Consider the following 17,568-nt stretch of genomic DNA (forward strand, 5'->3'; position numbering starts at 1 on the left):
GCTTTCCTTTGTTCTGCACCAATTCCTGGTGGTCAGCACACATCATAGTGAGCAATCGAACTCCTGGTAGGTCGAACTCCTGAGGGGACACTTTGCATATTAGGCTTTTATATATATAGATCATTAGTTTAAGCCACAGAGTGTGGGAGATCGTTTGTTACACAGCACTAGCTAACTGATACATCAAGGTAAACCAGTGAGGAAGTTGTAGAGCTAGAAATAGAGTCCAGATCTTCAAGCATACGGTTCCACACACTTTCCAACTATGCTATATTGCTTTTCATACAGAAAGAAATTTATTCGGGAATAAAAATCCCTCAAGACAGAGCCTTTTCTGGGCAGGGACCATGTCTCCCTCATCTTTGATTCCTCCATCTGGTCCTGTGCATGGTAAGAAACTCAGGATATGTTTATCAAATAAATAAGAGGCAAAGATACTAGGGACATAACCTCTGTCCCTTTGGTTTTATTGTACAGTTTCTGATTAATAAAAAATGAGGTTAAAAAAAATAAGCGTATTCCATACAGTCAGTGAAAGTCAGCTTCTACAAACAGAACCCGGCGATTGCACCAAAGAGGGCACGGCCGTCATTTTCTTCCTCAGACAGCTGCCCGTATGCGGCAGGTTCCCTCTCTGAAGGAAGATCAAACCCCATAAAATGCATCATTTATATGCCACTCCCCATTATGAGACAGCACGGAGACCGCTAATGAGAAGCAAAGGCGGAAAGAGGAGTTCCACCAGGCGGTGGCAGGCAGACTGTGGCGAAAACGCACAGCCCTCTGGGAATGACACATAAGAAAAGAGCAAACATCGGACCCGACACTCAGCTGGTTCAATCCCCCCTCCCCGCCCCCCCGTTGCCACAGCAGCTTGAGGTGGAGCATTTGTAAAACCCACATGGAGAGCTCTCTCCTCTGATATGTGTCTGCATCTCTGGAGCCCAGCGGTGTTGGTGAGGGTGGCTGTGACATTTGCAGTTTTCCATGCACCAGCCCTCCATCTCGGCCCCGGTGCCGCTGCCCTGGGACAGGGACCCTCCGGCCCGGCCGATCATCATGGAGGGAGTAAAAGGAGGAGGGTGGTAGGAGCGGAGAGGAACTGATTGCCTTTTCATTATCCGCCCACAGTTCGTTACTCAGTCACAGGGAGAAATTGTGCAGTAATTGGTTGGCGATGGGGAAGCAGTCGCCGAATCCAATCCCACCATGGTGACATGTCTGCTTGGTGGGCGTCAGGCCTCTTATTCGTATTTTGATTAAACAGCGGGAGCATGAAACGGACCCAGGAGTGTATACTTGGTCAAATGCTGGTGCGTTTCTCTCTACCCCGTTCAGAATGTTGACTGTAAGCCAGCACATACAGTAGACATGCGAATACTCTATGTAGTCTACTGGCTTTCAAATACATCCCTCTTCTGGACCCCACTTCATAAAGAAGGCACGGTAGTGGAATAGCTTAGGATTTTTTGTTTTGTTTTGTTTTTTTAATGGATCAGTTTTCAGTCAGGTGCTTTATAAAAAGAAAATTCAGAAAACCAGGTGGTTCCTTCTTTCTGCACTTGGATTTTTCCTGAATTTCCCTTTCTGAACCCAAGATCTTTATAATCGGATCCTTCGCAAACACTCCCTCTCACTTCCCTCTACAGGTGGGGAAACTGAGGCCCAGGGCGCTGACCACCAAGTTCAGAACGTTGGCCCTTCCCGCTCCATCGAAACCGCCTTCTGCCCCTACGTCTGCACGGAGGAAGAGTGTGAGAGAAGCGAGACAGGTAGGGTCTACGCCTGCGTGAGCATGCATTCCACATGCGTGCCCCCGCCCCTCCCTACACACACTACATGGCTGCTACATATTACTCCACTGCGAACGTCACTGAGATGGTGCCTGCTCCACGTGTCTGACCTCAGAGGGTAAGCTTCGTGGGTTGTCCCGGGTGCCCACGGCCTGGCTCGGGCCATGGGCCCGTATTGCCCCTGGAAATGTGAGGTGGGGATGACGGAGGGAGAAGACCTCCTTATGGTCCAAGTTCAAGTGCAGGAGGCCATTCTCTGCCCCGGCTCCTGGCTGGACTCATGGATGCGCCTCCTCTCTATTCCTCCTAGAATCTCTCACAGGCCTCCCCTGCGGCTTCCACACCCCCAACGCCCCGGAAACGCGAAGGGTGTTTTGTTTTCCTTTGTTTGTTTGGCCTTTTTTTTTAAAAAAAAAAAAAAATGGTATTTGGTCGCAAAACCTGGCCCGAGCTGATGGGAAGCTATTTATAGTTTCTATTTGATCTGAACATGCATACATTTCCCGGCATACATATTCATGTCTTTTTGGCTCCAGACTGCAGGCCAGACGCTGCTGCAATTTTATATGGGCACCATCTTTCTTGCCTCAAATAGGAACAACGCGGAATTATAAGACACATTATTTCTGGCTCAGGGGATTCACGTGTGGGGCTGTGAGCCTGTAATAATAATGATGATGATGATAATAACAATAATAGCTGCTACTATAATCCATTCTGAGTGTTTTGTATATTTCATGATTTTAGTCCTCACAAGGACCTGACAAGATAGGTTCTGTGAATATCCCCGTTTTCCTAATACATGGCCCTCAGGAAGCGAAGGCTCTGAGATGTGCTGTAACACCAGGCTCAGGGTTTGAACCCAAGGCAGTCTGGCTCCGTCCATGCCTTTACACTCCCCACGGTGCTTCTCCCAGGTCCGAGTGCGCAGATTCGGTACTGCCCACAGAACCTGGCCCAGGCCTGCCATCGGCTTGTCCCGAAAGCTCTCGTGGGCACCTTCTCTCCTTTGGGCTCTGAATTCCTAACTCTGGGCTTCACGCCACATGCCTGCTCAGGCCACCCGCCGATGCTGGGTTTCCTCTCCCTGCGACTCACGTTTCAAAGCTCCTTGCAGACAGGGATGGTCGCCCACTCCGCTCACACCTCGGCCTCAGGGAGAGCAGCTTGGCTCTCCCAGCCCAGCCGGGAACTGGCTGCCGAGTGAGCCCCAGATCAGGAGCCCCTGCCCACCCTTCAGGCACCCCCTCTCAGCTCCCGGTGCCTCGCCCCGTCCCTCCCAAGTCCAAGAGCAGGAGCTGTGGGAATTTGCGGCCTGGGCATCCCACCGGGACCTTGTGTGCGGCCTTTGTGATGTGTGGTAGCAAGAACATGTAATGGAGTGAGGAGGTTCAGATCTGGGCTCCTCTGCTCTTGCAGACATGGTCTTGAACTTGAAATTTCTCTCACACTTGGCTATGTTCTCTCCCCCACTCCCCTACCTCAAATCTGGAGCAGACACTTACATGGTGCCAGAGCTAGAATTTGACTAAAAAATATGGATCCAGTTAAGAGTCCATGCTCTCAACTTGGGTGATGGTTTCACTTGGGGGATGACTGGGAAGGGATTTGGACACCTCGTCTCTGTCGATGCTCACCGAGCCTTGAAGGTGCCACCACTGTGTCCTTTACTTTGGGAAGAAACTGAGGCACAGAGGCGGGACCCTCGGACCTCAGGCCTCAGACCTCCCCTCCCATCAGTGGCCACGGCATCTGTAACCAGCCCCTGGGAGACCCAGCGGCTTCAGCTGACAGCCCCCAGCCTTGCCTGCTCACTGCTGGGCAGCTTTCTGGATCTCATCTGGGCTCATCTGGGCTTGACTCGAAGCTGCCACTAGTGTTGGGGCCAGGCCTGCTCCACCCGCCTCTCACCCTCTTAGGACCAGGCACTAGTGTGGCATGTTCTTCTCACAGTGATAGCAGAGGTGCTAGGGGGCAAACCGATCCCACAAACACACCTTCACCGTCTGACCATGGCAACACCACTAGCATCCCATTGGCCAATGCAGGTCACATGGCCAAGCCCAACATCAGCAGAGAAAGAAGTACACATCGCATAGCAGGGTGCAATGGCAAGTAGCATGGCCGTGTCCCCCACCAGCGGAGAAGGGAAATGTACTCCTCCAGTAATTTAGGGGAATCCCTCCTGACCAGGAACCCACCCCATGCCACCCCACCCACAGAAAGGGAGAGCCAGGAGCCCCCAGGGCTGCCAAGCCGGGGGTCACGTTTTCTCACACGCTCTTGAGTGGGCATAGGTACCCAGGGCAGGTCTGCTGGTCACATAGGAAGCCAGGTCTGTGCAGTCTATTGAGCTTGTCACCTTTATGTTAAAAGGTGTGAGGCTGCCCCGAAGGCGTATGGAGATGGATGGTGGGGTGGCCTGGGCAGTGGGCTCTGCCAGGGTGACCTCCTCCCCCCACAGACACACTTGACCCGGTGTTTGCGCTTCTCTCTGGGGCCAGACCTGTCATTAAAGGATTAGCTTTCTCCCTGCTCTCTTTCTAGGCGTTTCCATGCAGCCTTGGAATGCATCATCAAAGTCCAAAGCAAAGGACGTTTGAATTCTTTGCCTGGAGGACCTGTTTTCTTGTGTTGAAAGGGAGCGTTCGACGTTCCTAAAATTTTGGAGCTGTGTTTCTGCTCAGAGAGAGGAGCGAGCAGAAAAAGCTCCCGGTGGATTAATTTATTTGTATTTTGTTCTGGCTCCTGACATTTGGAAAAGGCTGGAGGATCTTATTAATGTTTGCTATTTTTGATTTGCTTTGGAGAATGCTAGATTAACCACAGCCTCTTGGCAAATAGACTCGTTATTTTATTTTTGAGAGGTCCAAGGTCTGAGGCTGTTTTCTCAAGTTCTGGCATCCAGTCCTGGGCTCTGGGGCTACCTCTGGTCACCAACCCCACCGGAGCAGACGCGGTGAATTGATCCCCATGACGGCGGCCCTCTAAGCCCCCAAATGACCCCAAACCCTCTCACCACAGCCCTCCGGGCAGCCGCTACCACTTGGTCAAAGTGACTGCACCCTCGTTGCCATCCTTGCTCTAAAACTTTACTTTTTCCCATTCCAGTCACATAACTTTATCAAAATCTTTATAGACTTCTCATGAAGATACTGTTGTCTTCTGTTCTGGTTCTTATCAGGCTACCACTCAACTCACAAATGGTCAACATCCAGACTCCTTAGCTTGCAACCAAGGGTCTCCGCCATCTCACACTTTCCCTCCCCAGGAATGATGTCCTGACCCCTTTACCACCGCTCATGAGAGGCAAATATCTCATTGGCTCTTAATATTCCTGCCCTTGCCGAAACTGGTTTGGCTCAGTGGATAGGCCTGCGGACTGAAAGGTCCCAGGTTTAATTCCGGTCAAGGGCATGTACAATACCTTGGTTGTGGGCACATTCCCAGAGAGGGTGTGCAAGAGGCAGCTGATCAATGTTTCTCTCTCATCGATATTTCTCTCTATCCCTTTCTCTTTCTCTCTGTAAAAAATCAATAATATATATATATACACATATATATGTATGTATATACATATATATGTGTATATATATGTGTATATATGTGTATTGTGTGTGTGTGTGTGTGTGTGTGTGTGTGTGTGTGTATATATATATATATATATATATATATATATATATATATATATTTTTTTTTTTTTTATTTTTTTTTTAAGATTCCTGCCCTCACTCACTTTAAAAGGCAGGGGTGGTGGCCGCATGAGTCAAAAGGCAGGGACTACAGAGGGTGACAGCTGCTGGGGGGCATGAGGAGGGGGCTCATGAGCTGCCTCCTGCAGGGTGTCCAGGAATGCCCCCGAGAAGCTGGTCTAATTGAGAGAGTGGCCGCAGCAGCGATAGTGGTATATTCGGAAATCAGAAACAGAATGAGCAAAATCTTGGCGGTAAGAAGAGATGGAGGTGCCATATTCTGAGATGGGGACGCTGGACAAGATGCCCAGAAGGCAAAAGTTAAGAGTTTCCATTCTGGACACGTTACGTTTTAGATGGCTGTTAGACATATGCACTAATTAGGGTGAGACTACTGACTGGGACATAAATCCTCGCATTCCCATGGCTTAACACAAGTTTATTGCTCACTCATTGGATAGCAATGCAGATGTTCTTGTTGGGTGAGGACCTTCCACGTGGTGACACAGGGACCCAGGATCCTTCCATCTTGTGGCTCCACCCTCCTCTAGGGCTGCACCCACTGACAGGTGGCAAACAGAACGTGGGGAAGATGTCCTGGGAATAAACGAGTAACATGTCCCCACCTGCTGGGGTGGACGGCAGGAAAGGTAGTCCTTGGCCAGGTACTGGAGACAACTGTACTATGGAAGGAAGTATTGTACATGGATGTTGGGTGGTTCGTCATCTCTGCCCAGACGTCCAGGTGAAAACGGCAGTTGCCATGTAGCATGCAAGTACCACCGTCAGGGCAAGAATGAAGCTGGAGATGTAAACTTGGGAGTCATGGCATGGAGAGGACATACACAGCCATGGAGACTGGATTAAATCAGAAGGGCAGGAGGCCACAAACGCTAGGTCATGGGCTGGCTGCCTTTTCCCATTAACCTTGAACTTGAACAAAGGAACGAGCCAGGCTCATTCCTGCACATGTGATCTATGGCTGCTTTCACAAGGATGGCACCACTCCCCAAAGAAGGACCTGCTCGTTGTTCTGTGTCTTTCCAGAATGCTTATCTGTCAATATCTATCCTACATCAACTATCTACCCACCCTCACACATGTATATGCACACACATACACTGAGATGGAAAATAACTCGCATGTACATTTATCAGGGCTGTGTATGCATAACCCTTTTAGGTAACAGAAATGGGATCACACCATCCATATGGATTTGTAACTTACCTCTTTTTGTGTGTCCTGTATCTTGAACATTTTTTTTTTTTATATATATAGAACAGTGCATGTACTGGGTGTCTTTCTCTCTCCCTGTCCTTAGTAGCAGCCTTGTACTCTATTGTATGGATTTATCATAAAACAGTCCTCTGTTTCTTTCTTTCTTTTTTAAAGCCCCAGTGTGCATTCTTATAGATCCTTTTTGAGCACTAAGACAAGTCTCTCTGCAAGAAAAAAAAGTCTTAGAAGGTAAATGGCAAGGTCAGAAGAGAAGATGCATCTTTATTTTGATAGCTGTTGGCCAGTAGCCCTCTGAAACACTTGTGCCAACAAGCATTCCCACCAACAGGCTATGGGTGCTTATTCGTTTTCTAACCACTTAAACATCAAGAAGGATTTGAATAAGCTGATAGGGAATATATTGAAGAATGACTAGCGCGGTCCCCACGTTATGGAAATGACTCCGACTTTAATCCCTTTAGAATATGATCCATAACATAATCTTTCATAGGCTATATCTGTCTAATGTGAAACTCGGTTGATTCAAAACAGCATTTTATAACACCCATTTAAAATTTTGAATTGGGATTTAAGCAGGACTGCGTGGCTCGTGGGAAACCATATCAATACAATAGCCCACTTTGCCTTTCAACGTGACATCCATGAAAAGGTATATTAAACATATCTATCATGTGATGAATGAGAGGTTTTCTATTAAAAAAAAATATATATATATGTATCTCCCACGCTTCTCCCAGATTCTGTTGCAATGCAAATTTTTGCATTACAGTTCTTAGTACATTTTTCTCTCGCCGCTAGATCTTTATTAAAGGAAGTCAAAGGCTATGCTTTTCGTGTTGTGAGGAGGGGTCATAATTAGCTAAAGCAAATGCTCCAAAAATCAGATCCGTAATTAGCTGGACCCGCTGATGGGTATGACTTCCTGGATGCAGATCTTCACTGTGGAATACTTACTTTGTGCTCGCAGGACTTGTCTGCGTGTTTCCTACGTGAGATGAGAGCTTTTCGGTAATTAGCTCCTGAGGGATGGTGCATTCCAATAGTGGAAGAATAATTGCGGCCTTATGAAAAGTGAAATGACTCCGGCTTCCTTTTGTTGTGGTTTAATTGTATGCAACAAGTCCAGGAGACGTCTCATTTCCAATTGGGGAAAGTGAAGATGTAGCTTTCATTAAAAACAAAATAAAATAAAAAACGGGGTGAATTTGGTAAAATGGCAAATTGGACTAATTTCGAAAACAAACAAGCAAACCACCCATTAAAAAAAAAAAAGCCTTGTGTTATTTCATTAGTTCATAATTTTGATTACAAATTAAACCGTGGCAGGGTGAGAAGTGGTAAGGTTACAATGCAGATGAGATGGGGCTTGAAACATTTCACATCAAAAGGCGTCAGCCGGGGGAATGCCATTGTAATAGACTGTTAATTAGTGCCAACCACAAAAACAAAGAAAAGGAGAATGACAGGCCAGTTCTCACAGACTGTACAGTTTGGGAGTGACTAGGGAATAAGACATATTAAAAAGAATATACTTTCGTCAATACCTGTCCTGTTATTATTATTATTTTTTAAATTGGCTTTGGGCGGAGGGGGGGGGGGGGAAGCTTTACATCCAACTGTACCAAGAATTTTTTAAATCCAAGCAACAGTGAAGTGAGAAAGGGTGCTATTTTATGTAACAATTAGAGGCCCGGGCACAAAATTCACACACAGTTGAGGATCCCCTCAGCCCAGCCTGCACCCTCTCCAATCCGGGACCCCTTGGGGGATGTCTGATCAGGCCCGATCCCCAGTCAGACATCCCTCTCACAATCCTGGACCACTGGCTCCTAATCTCTCATCTGTCTGCCTGCCTTGTTCCCCCTAACTACTTGCCCCCTGCCAGCCTGGTCGCCCCATGCAGCCTGCTGTTCAGTCATTTGGTCATCTCTCACTAACACCCCTGCCAGCAAGGTTGTAGGCAGCCATCTTGTGAGGGTTTGATGGTTAATTTGCATATTACCTTTTTATTATATAGGATGTGTTACTCAGCAGTTGCATATAATGCTGCATAACAAACTACCCCAAATCTCAGTGTCTTAAAATATCAGGCGCTTACTCGTCACCCATTGGTTGGCTGGGACGTGACTGGATGAGGCTAGATTTCAGGCTAAGGAATCCAGGATCCAAGCTGGTGCTGCTTCGCTATCTTCCTCGGACCAATAGCTACTCACAACATCTTCTTCTCATGGAGAAGCAGGAGCACTAGAGCCAAACCGAAAGGCACAAGGACACATATGTTTCTGCTAGGATCACGTCAATGAAACTTCCATTCACCAAAGCAATCACATGGCCCCGACCGAGATCAATGGGGAGGCCAGGGGGAGGTGTACTCTGTCTAGAATCCAAGTAGGGGAGGAAATATGAAAATTTAAACAAATTTTCAAATGATCACAGTAACCTGTTAGTTATCATGGTTGAGATTTATTTCCCCCATAAATAGAAATCAAGGTCCTCCAACATTTACATATATATACTAGAGGCCCAGTGCACGAATTAGTGCATGGATGGGATCTTGCCTGGCCACCCTGATCCAATTGGGGGGGGCAGGGGCTGGCCAGAGGGAGGGGACATGGGAGGTTAGTCACCAACCCTGCCTCCTGGTCGAACTCCCGATGGAGGGGACAATTTGCATATTAGCCTTTTCTTACATAGGATATACCTGTCTTGATTGCATCAACTTAAATTGGAAGACGTTAAAGCAAAGGAAATATGAAGGGAAAGTCACGGTACCCGTGTAGAGCAGACCCTGCCTATGCCCTGCCCCTATCTCAGCATTCACCGTCCCTATCCCTATATTCCGATGAGTTCTTCCTCGGGACACCTGTCACTCTCTGCCCAAGAGTGCTTTCTGCCTGCTGCAGCTGGGTTGGCCCATGCACCCGGCAGGTTCAAAATGCTGGGAAAGGCCCTGTCTCCAGGGGGCCGCTTTCAAGGCTGATGGATGGGTGTTGGTGCTGACGCACCCAAGCTTCCTCACTCCTCGCTTGGAACAGTTCTGAAGTGTGTCCTCTCCCCTCTCCCAGGATTTGCCAGCAGCACGAAGCCCACGTGGCCCACTGTGGTGACCTGTCGGAGAATGGACCCTTTATTGTGTGCTTTTTGCCCTGGCTCATTCCCCGGCTCCCCTACAGGTGCTTCCCGGGACCCCCCTAACATAAACGCCTGGCACTCCGATCCCCGCGTCAGGGCCCATTTGGGGGAAACCTGACCTGCCACAACGGGGCACCTGCAGAGCTTGACGCCCCGTCTGGTTCTGCTTCTGGGTGAATAAAGAAGCTCTGTGCGTGTCCCGGCTCACTGCGTCTTCTGGAGGATTCCGCTCCTGTCGGGACCACAGGGAAGCATCCCATAGACTGAGAGCTGGGTTCAAATTCATCCCGGGGCTTGTCAGAAAACGGGGACTGACTGGGAAGGCTGGTTCCCACACCCAGAGGGCTCCCGGCTTCCAGGCAGTGCCTCGCACGCCTGATGGGCCTTCTAGCTGTACCCCTTCTCAGAGCAGTGAGGAACAATGTCCTTATATCTTGGCAGATTTAAAATAAGCAGACAAGGAACAGGATAAAGCTTTTATTAAAAAAAATATATATATATTTTTTTATTGATTTCCTAAGAAAGGAGAGGAAGAAAAAGATAGAAATATGAATGATGAGAGAGAATCATTGATGGGCTGCCTCCCGCATGCCCCACTCTGGGGGTCAAGTCTGCAACCTGGGCATGTGCCCTGATTGGAGATCAAACCCAGACCTCCTGGTTCATAGGTCGATGTTCAACCACTGAGCCACACAACTGGGCAGAATAAATCTTTTAATCCAAGGTCCTTCCATCCTTGAAATGGAAACTGTTATACACACACACACACACACACACACACACACACCTGAGTCCTTTTATCCTCCCGTTGCTCTACTGGATGAGGGGGTTGGTGGGAGTGTTTACATGTTTCCCTGATGCTCAGATTCACTCTCCTGTAAGACAGGCCATGGCTTTAATAGCCGTTTGAGTGGATGAGGGGACCTTGCCCACCTCAGACGTGCTCCTGGGCTCTGAGGGGGTGAACTGTGTTCAGAAGTTTTAACATGCGCATCGGGGGGTGGAGAACTCATGGGGCAGAACGTGGTCAGCGGGAGGGCCTTGTCAGGCACTCCATGGCGGCCACTCCACAGCGGCCAATCCCTGCCAAGGTGGGGGCGGGCAGAAGTTGATGGACACCTGGAAAGAGGTCAGTGGCTGTTTGCGTTTCTCTTGAGCTCGGAGATCCTTAGAAGTTGAAACGCTCAACCTTCCGCTGCCATGGATGGTGTCAGGGAGGCTGGTCCTGGTGCAGACGAGCTGCTGGACTTGACAAAGGCACCCGTTAAAACGCATTCCCCTTGGGAAATGGGGGTGTTGCTCTCTCTAGTGTCACCCCCACCTGCCCCAGAGCCACCGGGAGTCCTGGCACCTTTGCCACCCTTCACGTTCGTGCATCTGCCTCGTCCGCCCGGGTTGCTCTCAGAATGAACGAGGCATGGAACGGGTTCGATGTCAGTGTTGACCAGGTCGAAGACCAATCCACAGGGTCACCTTCATGGTCCATCCGAACAAAAGAAGCTTCCGGTGGAAATTTACTTTGGAGCAGAATTAAAGTTTACTTTAAAAAAATATATGTAATCCGTATTTCTTTCCTTTTGAGGGAGGGGAAGTGGCCATTCATTTTTGTCTGGAAAAATGGAGATGAAAGCGAGAAAGAGACAACATGATTATGAAGGTCAGTCTTCTTGGTGACCTCATGATGGGGATATGTTTCCAGTGCAACAAATCGGTTCTGTGCACAGTTCTACACAGGAGTGCATTTTCCTGAGGTTCCTGAGTTCTTTTAGACTTCTATTTTTATTTTATTTTTTAAATATATTTTATTGATTTTTTACAGAGAGGAAGAGAGAGGGATAGAGAGTTAGAAACATAGATGAGAGAGAAATATCGAACCGTGACCGTTCAGTCTGCAGACCGACACTCTATCCACTGAGCCAAACTGGTTTTGGCATCTTTTAGACTTTTAAATGGGAACTCAGCCTCCATTTTTTTTGTTTTTTTGTTAAGTATTGCTTCAGTTGAACATTTTTGGAAACTGAGGCATGGAGGGCTATTTTTCCATTATGATATGAATAGTAAGGTATTTTTGAAGTTATTTAAACAAGTATATTTTTTCTTAAAGGTGACCAAGTTCTTCATACCACGTTGGCTTTCCTATTACCATCATCATCCTCACCAGCCTCCATACAGAGCAGGGAAAAGCCCCCAAACACACGCTCTTGGGTCCAATCTCAAGTGCTCGCTTCATCAGTTCAGCTTACGGAGGTTCTGCGGGCCCGTCCCTCCTTTGTCACCTCTGAGTAGATCTCGATTTCAGCCTATTTTTTTGGTAAACAGTGGGTAATCTTGTGGGAATGCTCCCGTCCTTGCTGAAGGACAATTTGTCATTTCTGTCCACAGTTGTCTCTCCTCACCTCCGCCCTCACTCCAAAAGTCTTAACGCGTTGTTTCCTCTCCTTCAGAACCTGTATAAATATACGCATCTTTGTGATGCTAAGAGCTAATCTTTGTTGTCTCAGGCTTTGAGGAGGGACACTTACTTTAAGCCTCTTAGGTCTGTGTGACTGCCAGCGAGAGCTCTGGGAAGGTTTCTGGTTTCAAGGAGCAGGCTGTCCTGGGACCCTGGCGGGGTGGCCTTCCCTGGAATTCCTGCCCGGACAGCTTGTAGGAAGCGTTTTCCAAAAACGCTTTGTGGCTGTTACTGCTCTGTGCGTGGATGTCTACCACTGGAGCATTTAACAAAGAGGAAAGGGGGAAAGAAAAAGAAGAGAGAAGAGAAAAGGGAGAAGGAAAGAGGGGAAGGGAGAGAAGGAGAGAGAAGAGAGCAAAAGACTCAAATAACGGTCTGCTATTTCTACTTTCCGACACATATCCTATAGAATAAAAGGCTAATGTGTGGGTTTAAGAACTCTGCACTTGGTGACCAACTAGTTAAAAGTTCCCAGGAAGACACCTCCATTGTGTGTGGTTTAATCTCACTCATCCTGTCACGGCGCTCTACAATATGCTCTTCGTCACCTGCCGGAGGAGCTGTGAGTGTGACCCCGTGTGTATGGAGTTGGCGAAGAGTCAGAGTGACTTTTGTGCTTTATAGCTTTCCTGCAAAAGCTACCCATTGGTAGGAATCTTCTTTTGAAGCTTCCAAATGAGAAGATAAATTGCATTTTTAAAATACTCCAAGGTTTTCTCCATTCCCCCCCACCCCCCTTCTATTTCTTTGATGCATGTAATTCTTTTGACTTCGGTCCAATTCTCATCTGTTGGCAAATGACCAATTGCCAGATTCCAAGCGAAATTCAGAATGTATTCAGCTAAAACAAATCAAGTCCGACAGTTGTCACAGAAGCATTTAACCAAAATTACTTCAACATTTTAACAATCCTTGACATTTTCAGGGATGTCTTTGAAGTACAGAGCCTCCCCAAATATTTAGTGTTAACAGCTTTAGACAGGTGTTTTGCCAGAGACATGTAAAGATGCGTTGACTGAAGATGATTATTTCGCAGTGAGGCTTAGCCTCTGGAAAAATATTTATGTCTTAATTGGATGGAATTCCACCTGTCATTTTATCAAACACTTTGCTTATGGTCCGTTTTGCTGAGAGTCCAAGAAAAATGAAAGCATTTTAGCTGCGAGAATTAATGCGACACATGTTTGGGCTTTGTGGAATCGCAGCATTTGTTTGGCTATGATTATAAGAGAGTGCTTTTGGAACTTGAACGGACTTTGCAATTAGAAAATAGAAAATGGGGTCTGAAAAGAAAGCTGAAGAAAGAAGAAGCGGGATGAGAAATACTGCAGGGGCCCTGTGGGAGCCACCCAAAGTCACAGCACTGAAAAGTCGCTTAGTGAAAATGCAAATGGAAAAAGGCAAACCATCCATTTCCTCAGGGCTTCATCCCATGCTAGGCATCAGCTGTGTTAGTACCTGGCACATAGTAGGTGCTCAGAAAGAGGGAGCTTCCTGCCTTCTTCTCCTTTGCTTCTCCCTCATTTACTTCATCATTCTACCAGCATGGGTCATTGAATACATGATTTCAACAAGAGATACTGAAGACAAAAAGCAGAATTTCCTCCTCCTCCTCCTCCTCCTCCTCCTCCTCCTCCTCCTCCTCCTCCTCCTCCTTCTTCTTCTTCTTCTTCTTCTTCTTCTCTCTCTCTCTCTCTCTCTCTCTCTCTCTCTCTCTCTCTCTCTCTCTCTCTCTCTCTCTCTCTCTCTCATCAGTTGTTAGATCAGAGTGAAGAAATCTCTTTCCTTTGCTCAGAAAGTTCTCAATGTGATTACAGTGGATATAGTGTTAGGATGTTGACTTCATTACCGAGAGGAATGCGTTTGGTTAACACCTTGATGTGGAGAGAGGCTGTGTATGTCCCTGATATAGCCCAGGTAAGTCCCAACCACGCATCGAACTAGTGTCGGCTCTGGGTGGGTCTTGGTGAGCCTTGTTGTCACCTTACATTTGGGACCCTAGAGGGCGGGAGAAGTGGGTCACAGGGGAGGCGTTTAGAATTGGCGGCCAAGTGAGTGTTTGTTGGAGGCACTTTTAGAACCACTCATTGTGGGTGGGAGAATCCAAACACCTAAGGCATAGAAGGTCCAATGCACATCAAAATGCCAAATCTCACCACTATTGAGTGGGGGACCTAGGGAGACAGAATGAAGAGCAAATCCAAGTAGAGGAATTGGTTCGGAAATTCCCGAGGCCTTCCATTGGCATCCTCAACCCCCCCATCCCTTCACACCCACCCCCCTCCCCCCAGTGTGTCAGGAGAAATAGTCACAGTGCAGCCTTGGCCAGTCGGGATGGTGGGACGCTGTGCTTTGTTCTCCACAATGTGGAGACAGTCTGAGGGTGCTCTCATTCTTCCCCTGGTCACCAGCTGTTGTTAAGCTGCAGGCACTTCCGACGGTTAGGTTTCCTGGTAACTGGTAGCGGTTCCTCCTTATTCCTATAGGCAGCCAAGCAGCCAACACCCTAAGAATGCTAAATCATGCAGACTCAGGCACTGTGAGTCCAGGGATCATCTTGCTGATATTGAGATGTTGGGGCTTCATTCAATAGACAAATTAATTTTTTTTTTTTTTGCTGGACAAGCTGTGCTGTGCAATACCATTTTTCAGATGGAGTATTTTGAGGGGAAAGGTGCTAAGAGGCCCAGCTCTTTTAAAATGATTATTTCAAAATTAAAAGTGCCAGCCAATTATTGTTTAAATGTCAGTGGGAAAAAACAGGAGTGGAGTGTTAAGATTAAAGAAGGGTCAAGATGGACTGGGCTCTTCCAACTTGGGCATTTCACCCCAACCTGGAGGTCAGCACATCTCTTGGGCCTGGACAGGGTGCTACCGGGTCCATCAACCCTGCCCTCTGCTCACCTCCACTTCTCCTGTCTGGCTCCACTCGGTGCTCACATGGAAACTCAAAACCCCCCTCCCTATGATGGCCTTCCTGCCCATCCCTCCTTCTCCTCCTCCTCCACCAGCTGTCTGCGTCTCCTTTTAATGCTCTCCCATTGCACCCAACCCTGTCCTTCCATTGCAATGATTACTTAATAGTATTATTTTTAAAAATTTCATCACCTTTCACTTACAGAGTACCATCAGGCTTGTTTTTGATCTTCTGATTCCTAGCACCAAAAAAAGGAGCTTAGTGGATAGAGCGTCGGCCTGCGGACTGAAAGGTCCCGGGTTCGATTCCGGTCAAGGGCATGTACCTTGGTTGCGGGCACATCCCCAGTAGGGGGTGTGCAAGAGGCAGCTGATCGATGATTCTCTCTCATCGATGTTTCTAACTCTCTGTCCCTCTCAATTCCTCTCTGTGTAAAATCAATAAAATATATATATTTAAAAAAAAAAAAAAAGCCGGGACCGGTTTGGCTCAGTGGAAAAAAAGGAGCTTAGTATATGGTAGCTAGCTGCCCAGAACGTAGTTGTGCAAATGAAAGGACAAAGTGTAGGCCGTCTGAGGGGAGGGAGTATCCATTCTAACATAGATACTCCGAGAAAGCTTAATAGAAATGGCGAGCGTGCAGCTGTGCCCTGAACAAGGGTGTATCCTCCGCTGGTGTTCTTGGTTGCAAGCAACAGAAGTGGGCAGCAGCTGACCTAAGAAAAGGGATTTACTGGAAACAATGTATTGGCTCCAGAATCCATGAAGGACCAGAACACGGGACTGAACCAAGGGAGGTCCAGCAGTGAGGACTATGGCCACGTTCACTCCAGTGCACAGCTTGGCGGGGACAGTGCCTGTTACCTCCCACTGCCCACTCAGTGTGGTTCCCATGGAGATGTGCTCCTCTTCCCTGCATCTTCTGTTCTCTCCTGCAAGAATCTAGGTCCAAATCTAGGAGTTATTGGCGGTCCGGGTTGCTTGCTTGCACATCTGCCAGGAATCGCCAAGGGGACTATCTTGCCCTTTAGCTTTCATGGTGGAATGAGTGCCTTCATCCCACCAATGCTCTCAGGGTGAGGGATTCTCCCTGTTGTGGGTGAAGTTGCATCCCCCAGAACTGGTACATTGAAGGCCTAACCCCCAGCACCTCAGAAGGCAACTGTCTTTGGAGATGGGGTCTTTAAAGAGGTTACTCAGTTAAAATGAAGTCATTAGGGTGGACCCTCATCCTCAATGACAGGTGTCCCTAAAAGAAGAGATCAGGACACAGGCACACACCCAGAGGAAGATACAACGGGAAAGGATGGCCGTCCATGAGCCAGGGAGAGAAGCCTCAGAAGAAACCAGCCCTACTGAGTCCTTGATCTCAGACTGCCAGACTCCAGAACTGTAAGAAAATAAACGTCGGTTGGCTTAAGCACCCCAGGGTGTGGTTCTTTGTTACGGCAGCTGGAGCCAACTAACACACTCCCCCAACACGTAGACTCTGCAAATAGAGACACATGGCAGTGCAGGGAGTGGGAGCCGGGAAGATACAGGGAGAAAGGGAAACCCAACAGTATTATCCACTCCGGGGAAGACAGGGAGGTGGCCACAGGAAATACATCACGGCCGGAATGTGCGAGGGAATGAAGAACACGGGGAGTGGGCCTCACCTGACCAGGCATCGGATTCTAGCTCGAGGTGTCTGGTAGGGACGGGGAGCAGGGAGTAGATGCTGGAAGCAGGGAGTAGATGCTGGAGGCAGGGAGTAGATGCTGGAGACAGGGAGAAGATGCTGAAAGCGGGGAGAAGATGCTGGAAGCAGGGAGTAGATGCTGGAGGCAGGGAGTAGGTGCTGGAAGCGGGGAGTAGATGCTGGAGGCAGGGAGTAGGTGCTGGAAGCGGGGAGTAGATGCCGGCTGTCCATTTAAAGCAGGAGAAGCCCAGCATTTTTCTCGCCTCCTTTGCCCCTCTGTGTGGACTATGGCATTGAGGGCTGAAAGACATGGAGCATGAGAGGCGTCTGTCCCGTGAAGGCAGACACGGAGGGGAGCTTTGGATGGAAATGTTTGCTGGCTTCAGACCTGGATGGCCACACAGGCACTCCGGTGCCCATCGCTCTGAGTGGATTTGGGGGAAATTCTCCATGAAGCGATGCGTTTTCTGGCCGGGAAGGTCAGGAAGGAGCTTCCTGCCCGGGTCCCTTCAGCGCCGCCGGCTGGGAAATGACTTTGAGTCTCTTGACCCCGGGAAGGAACTGTGGGTGGGGTCCCTCTCAGCCGGGGGGTGGGGGGGTGGGGGGGCTGCTGCCTATGGTATCAGCCGGGGCCTTCTCCCGGGCCCCCTGCATGCCCCGCT

Source organism: Pipistrellus kuhlii, unplaced genomic scaffold, assembly GCF_014108245.1.
Source record: "Pipistrellus kuhlii isolate mPipKuh1 unplaced genomic scaffold, mPipKuh1.p scaffold_m20_p_17, whole genome shotgun sequence".
Classification (NCBI taxonomy): Eukaryota; Metazoa; Chordata; class Mammalia; order Chiroptera; family Vespertilionidae; genus Pipistrellus; species Pipistrellus kuhlii.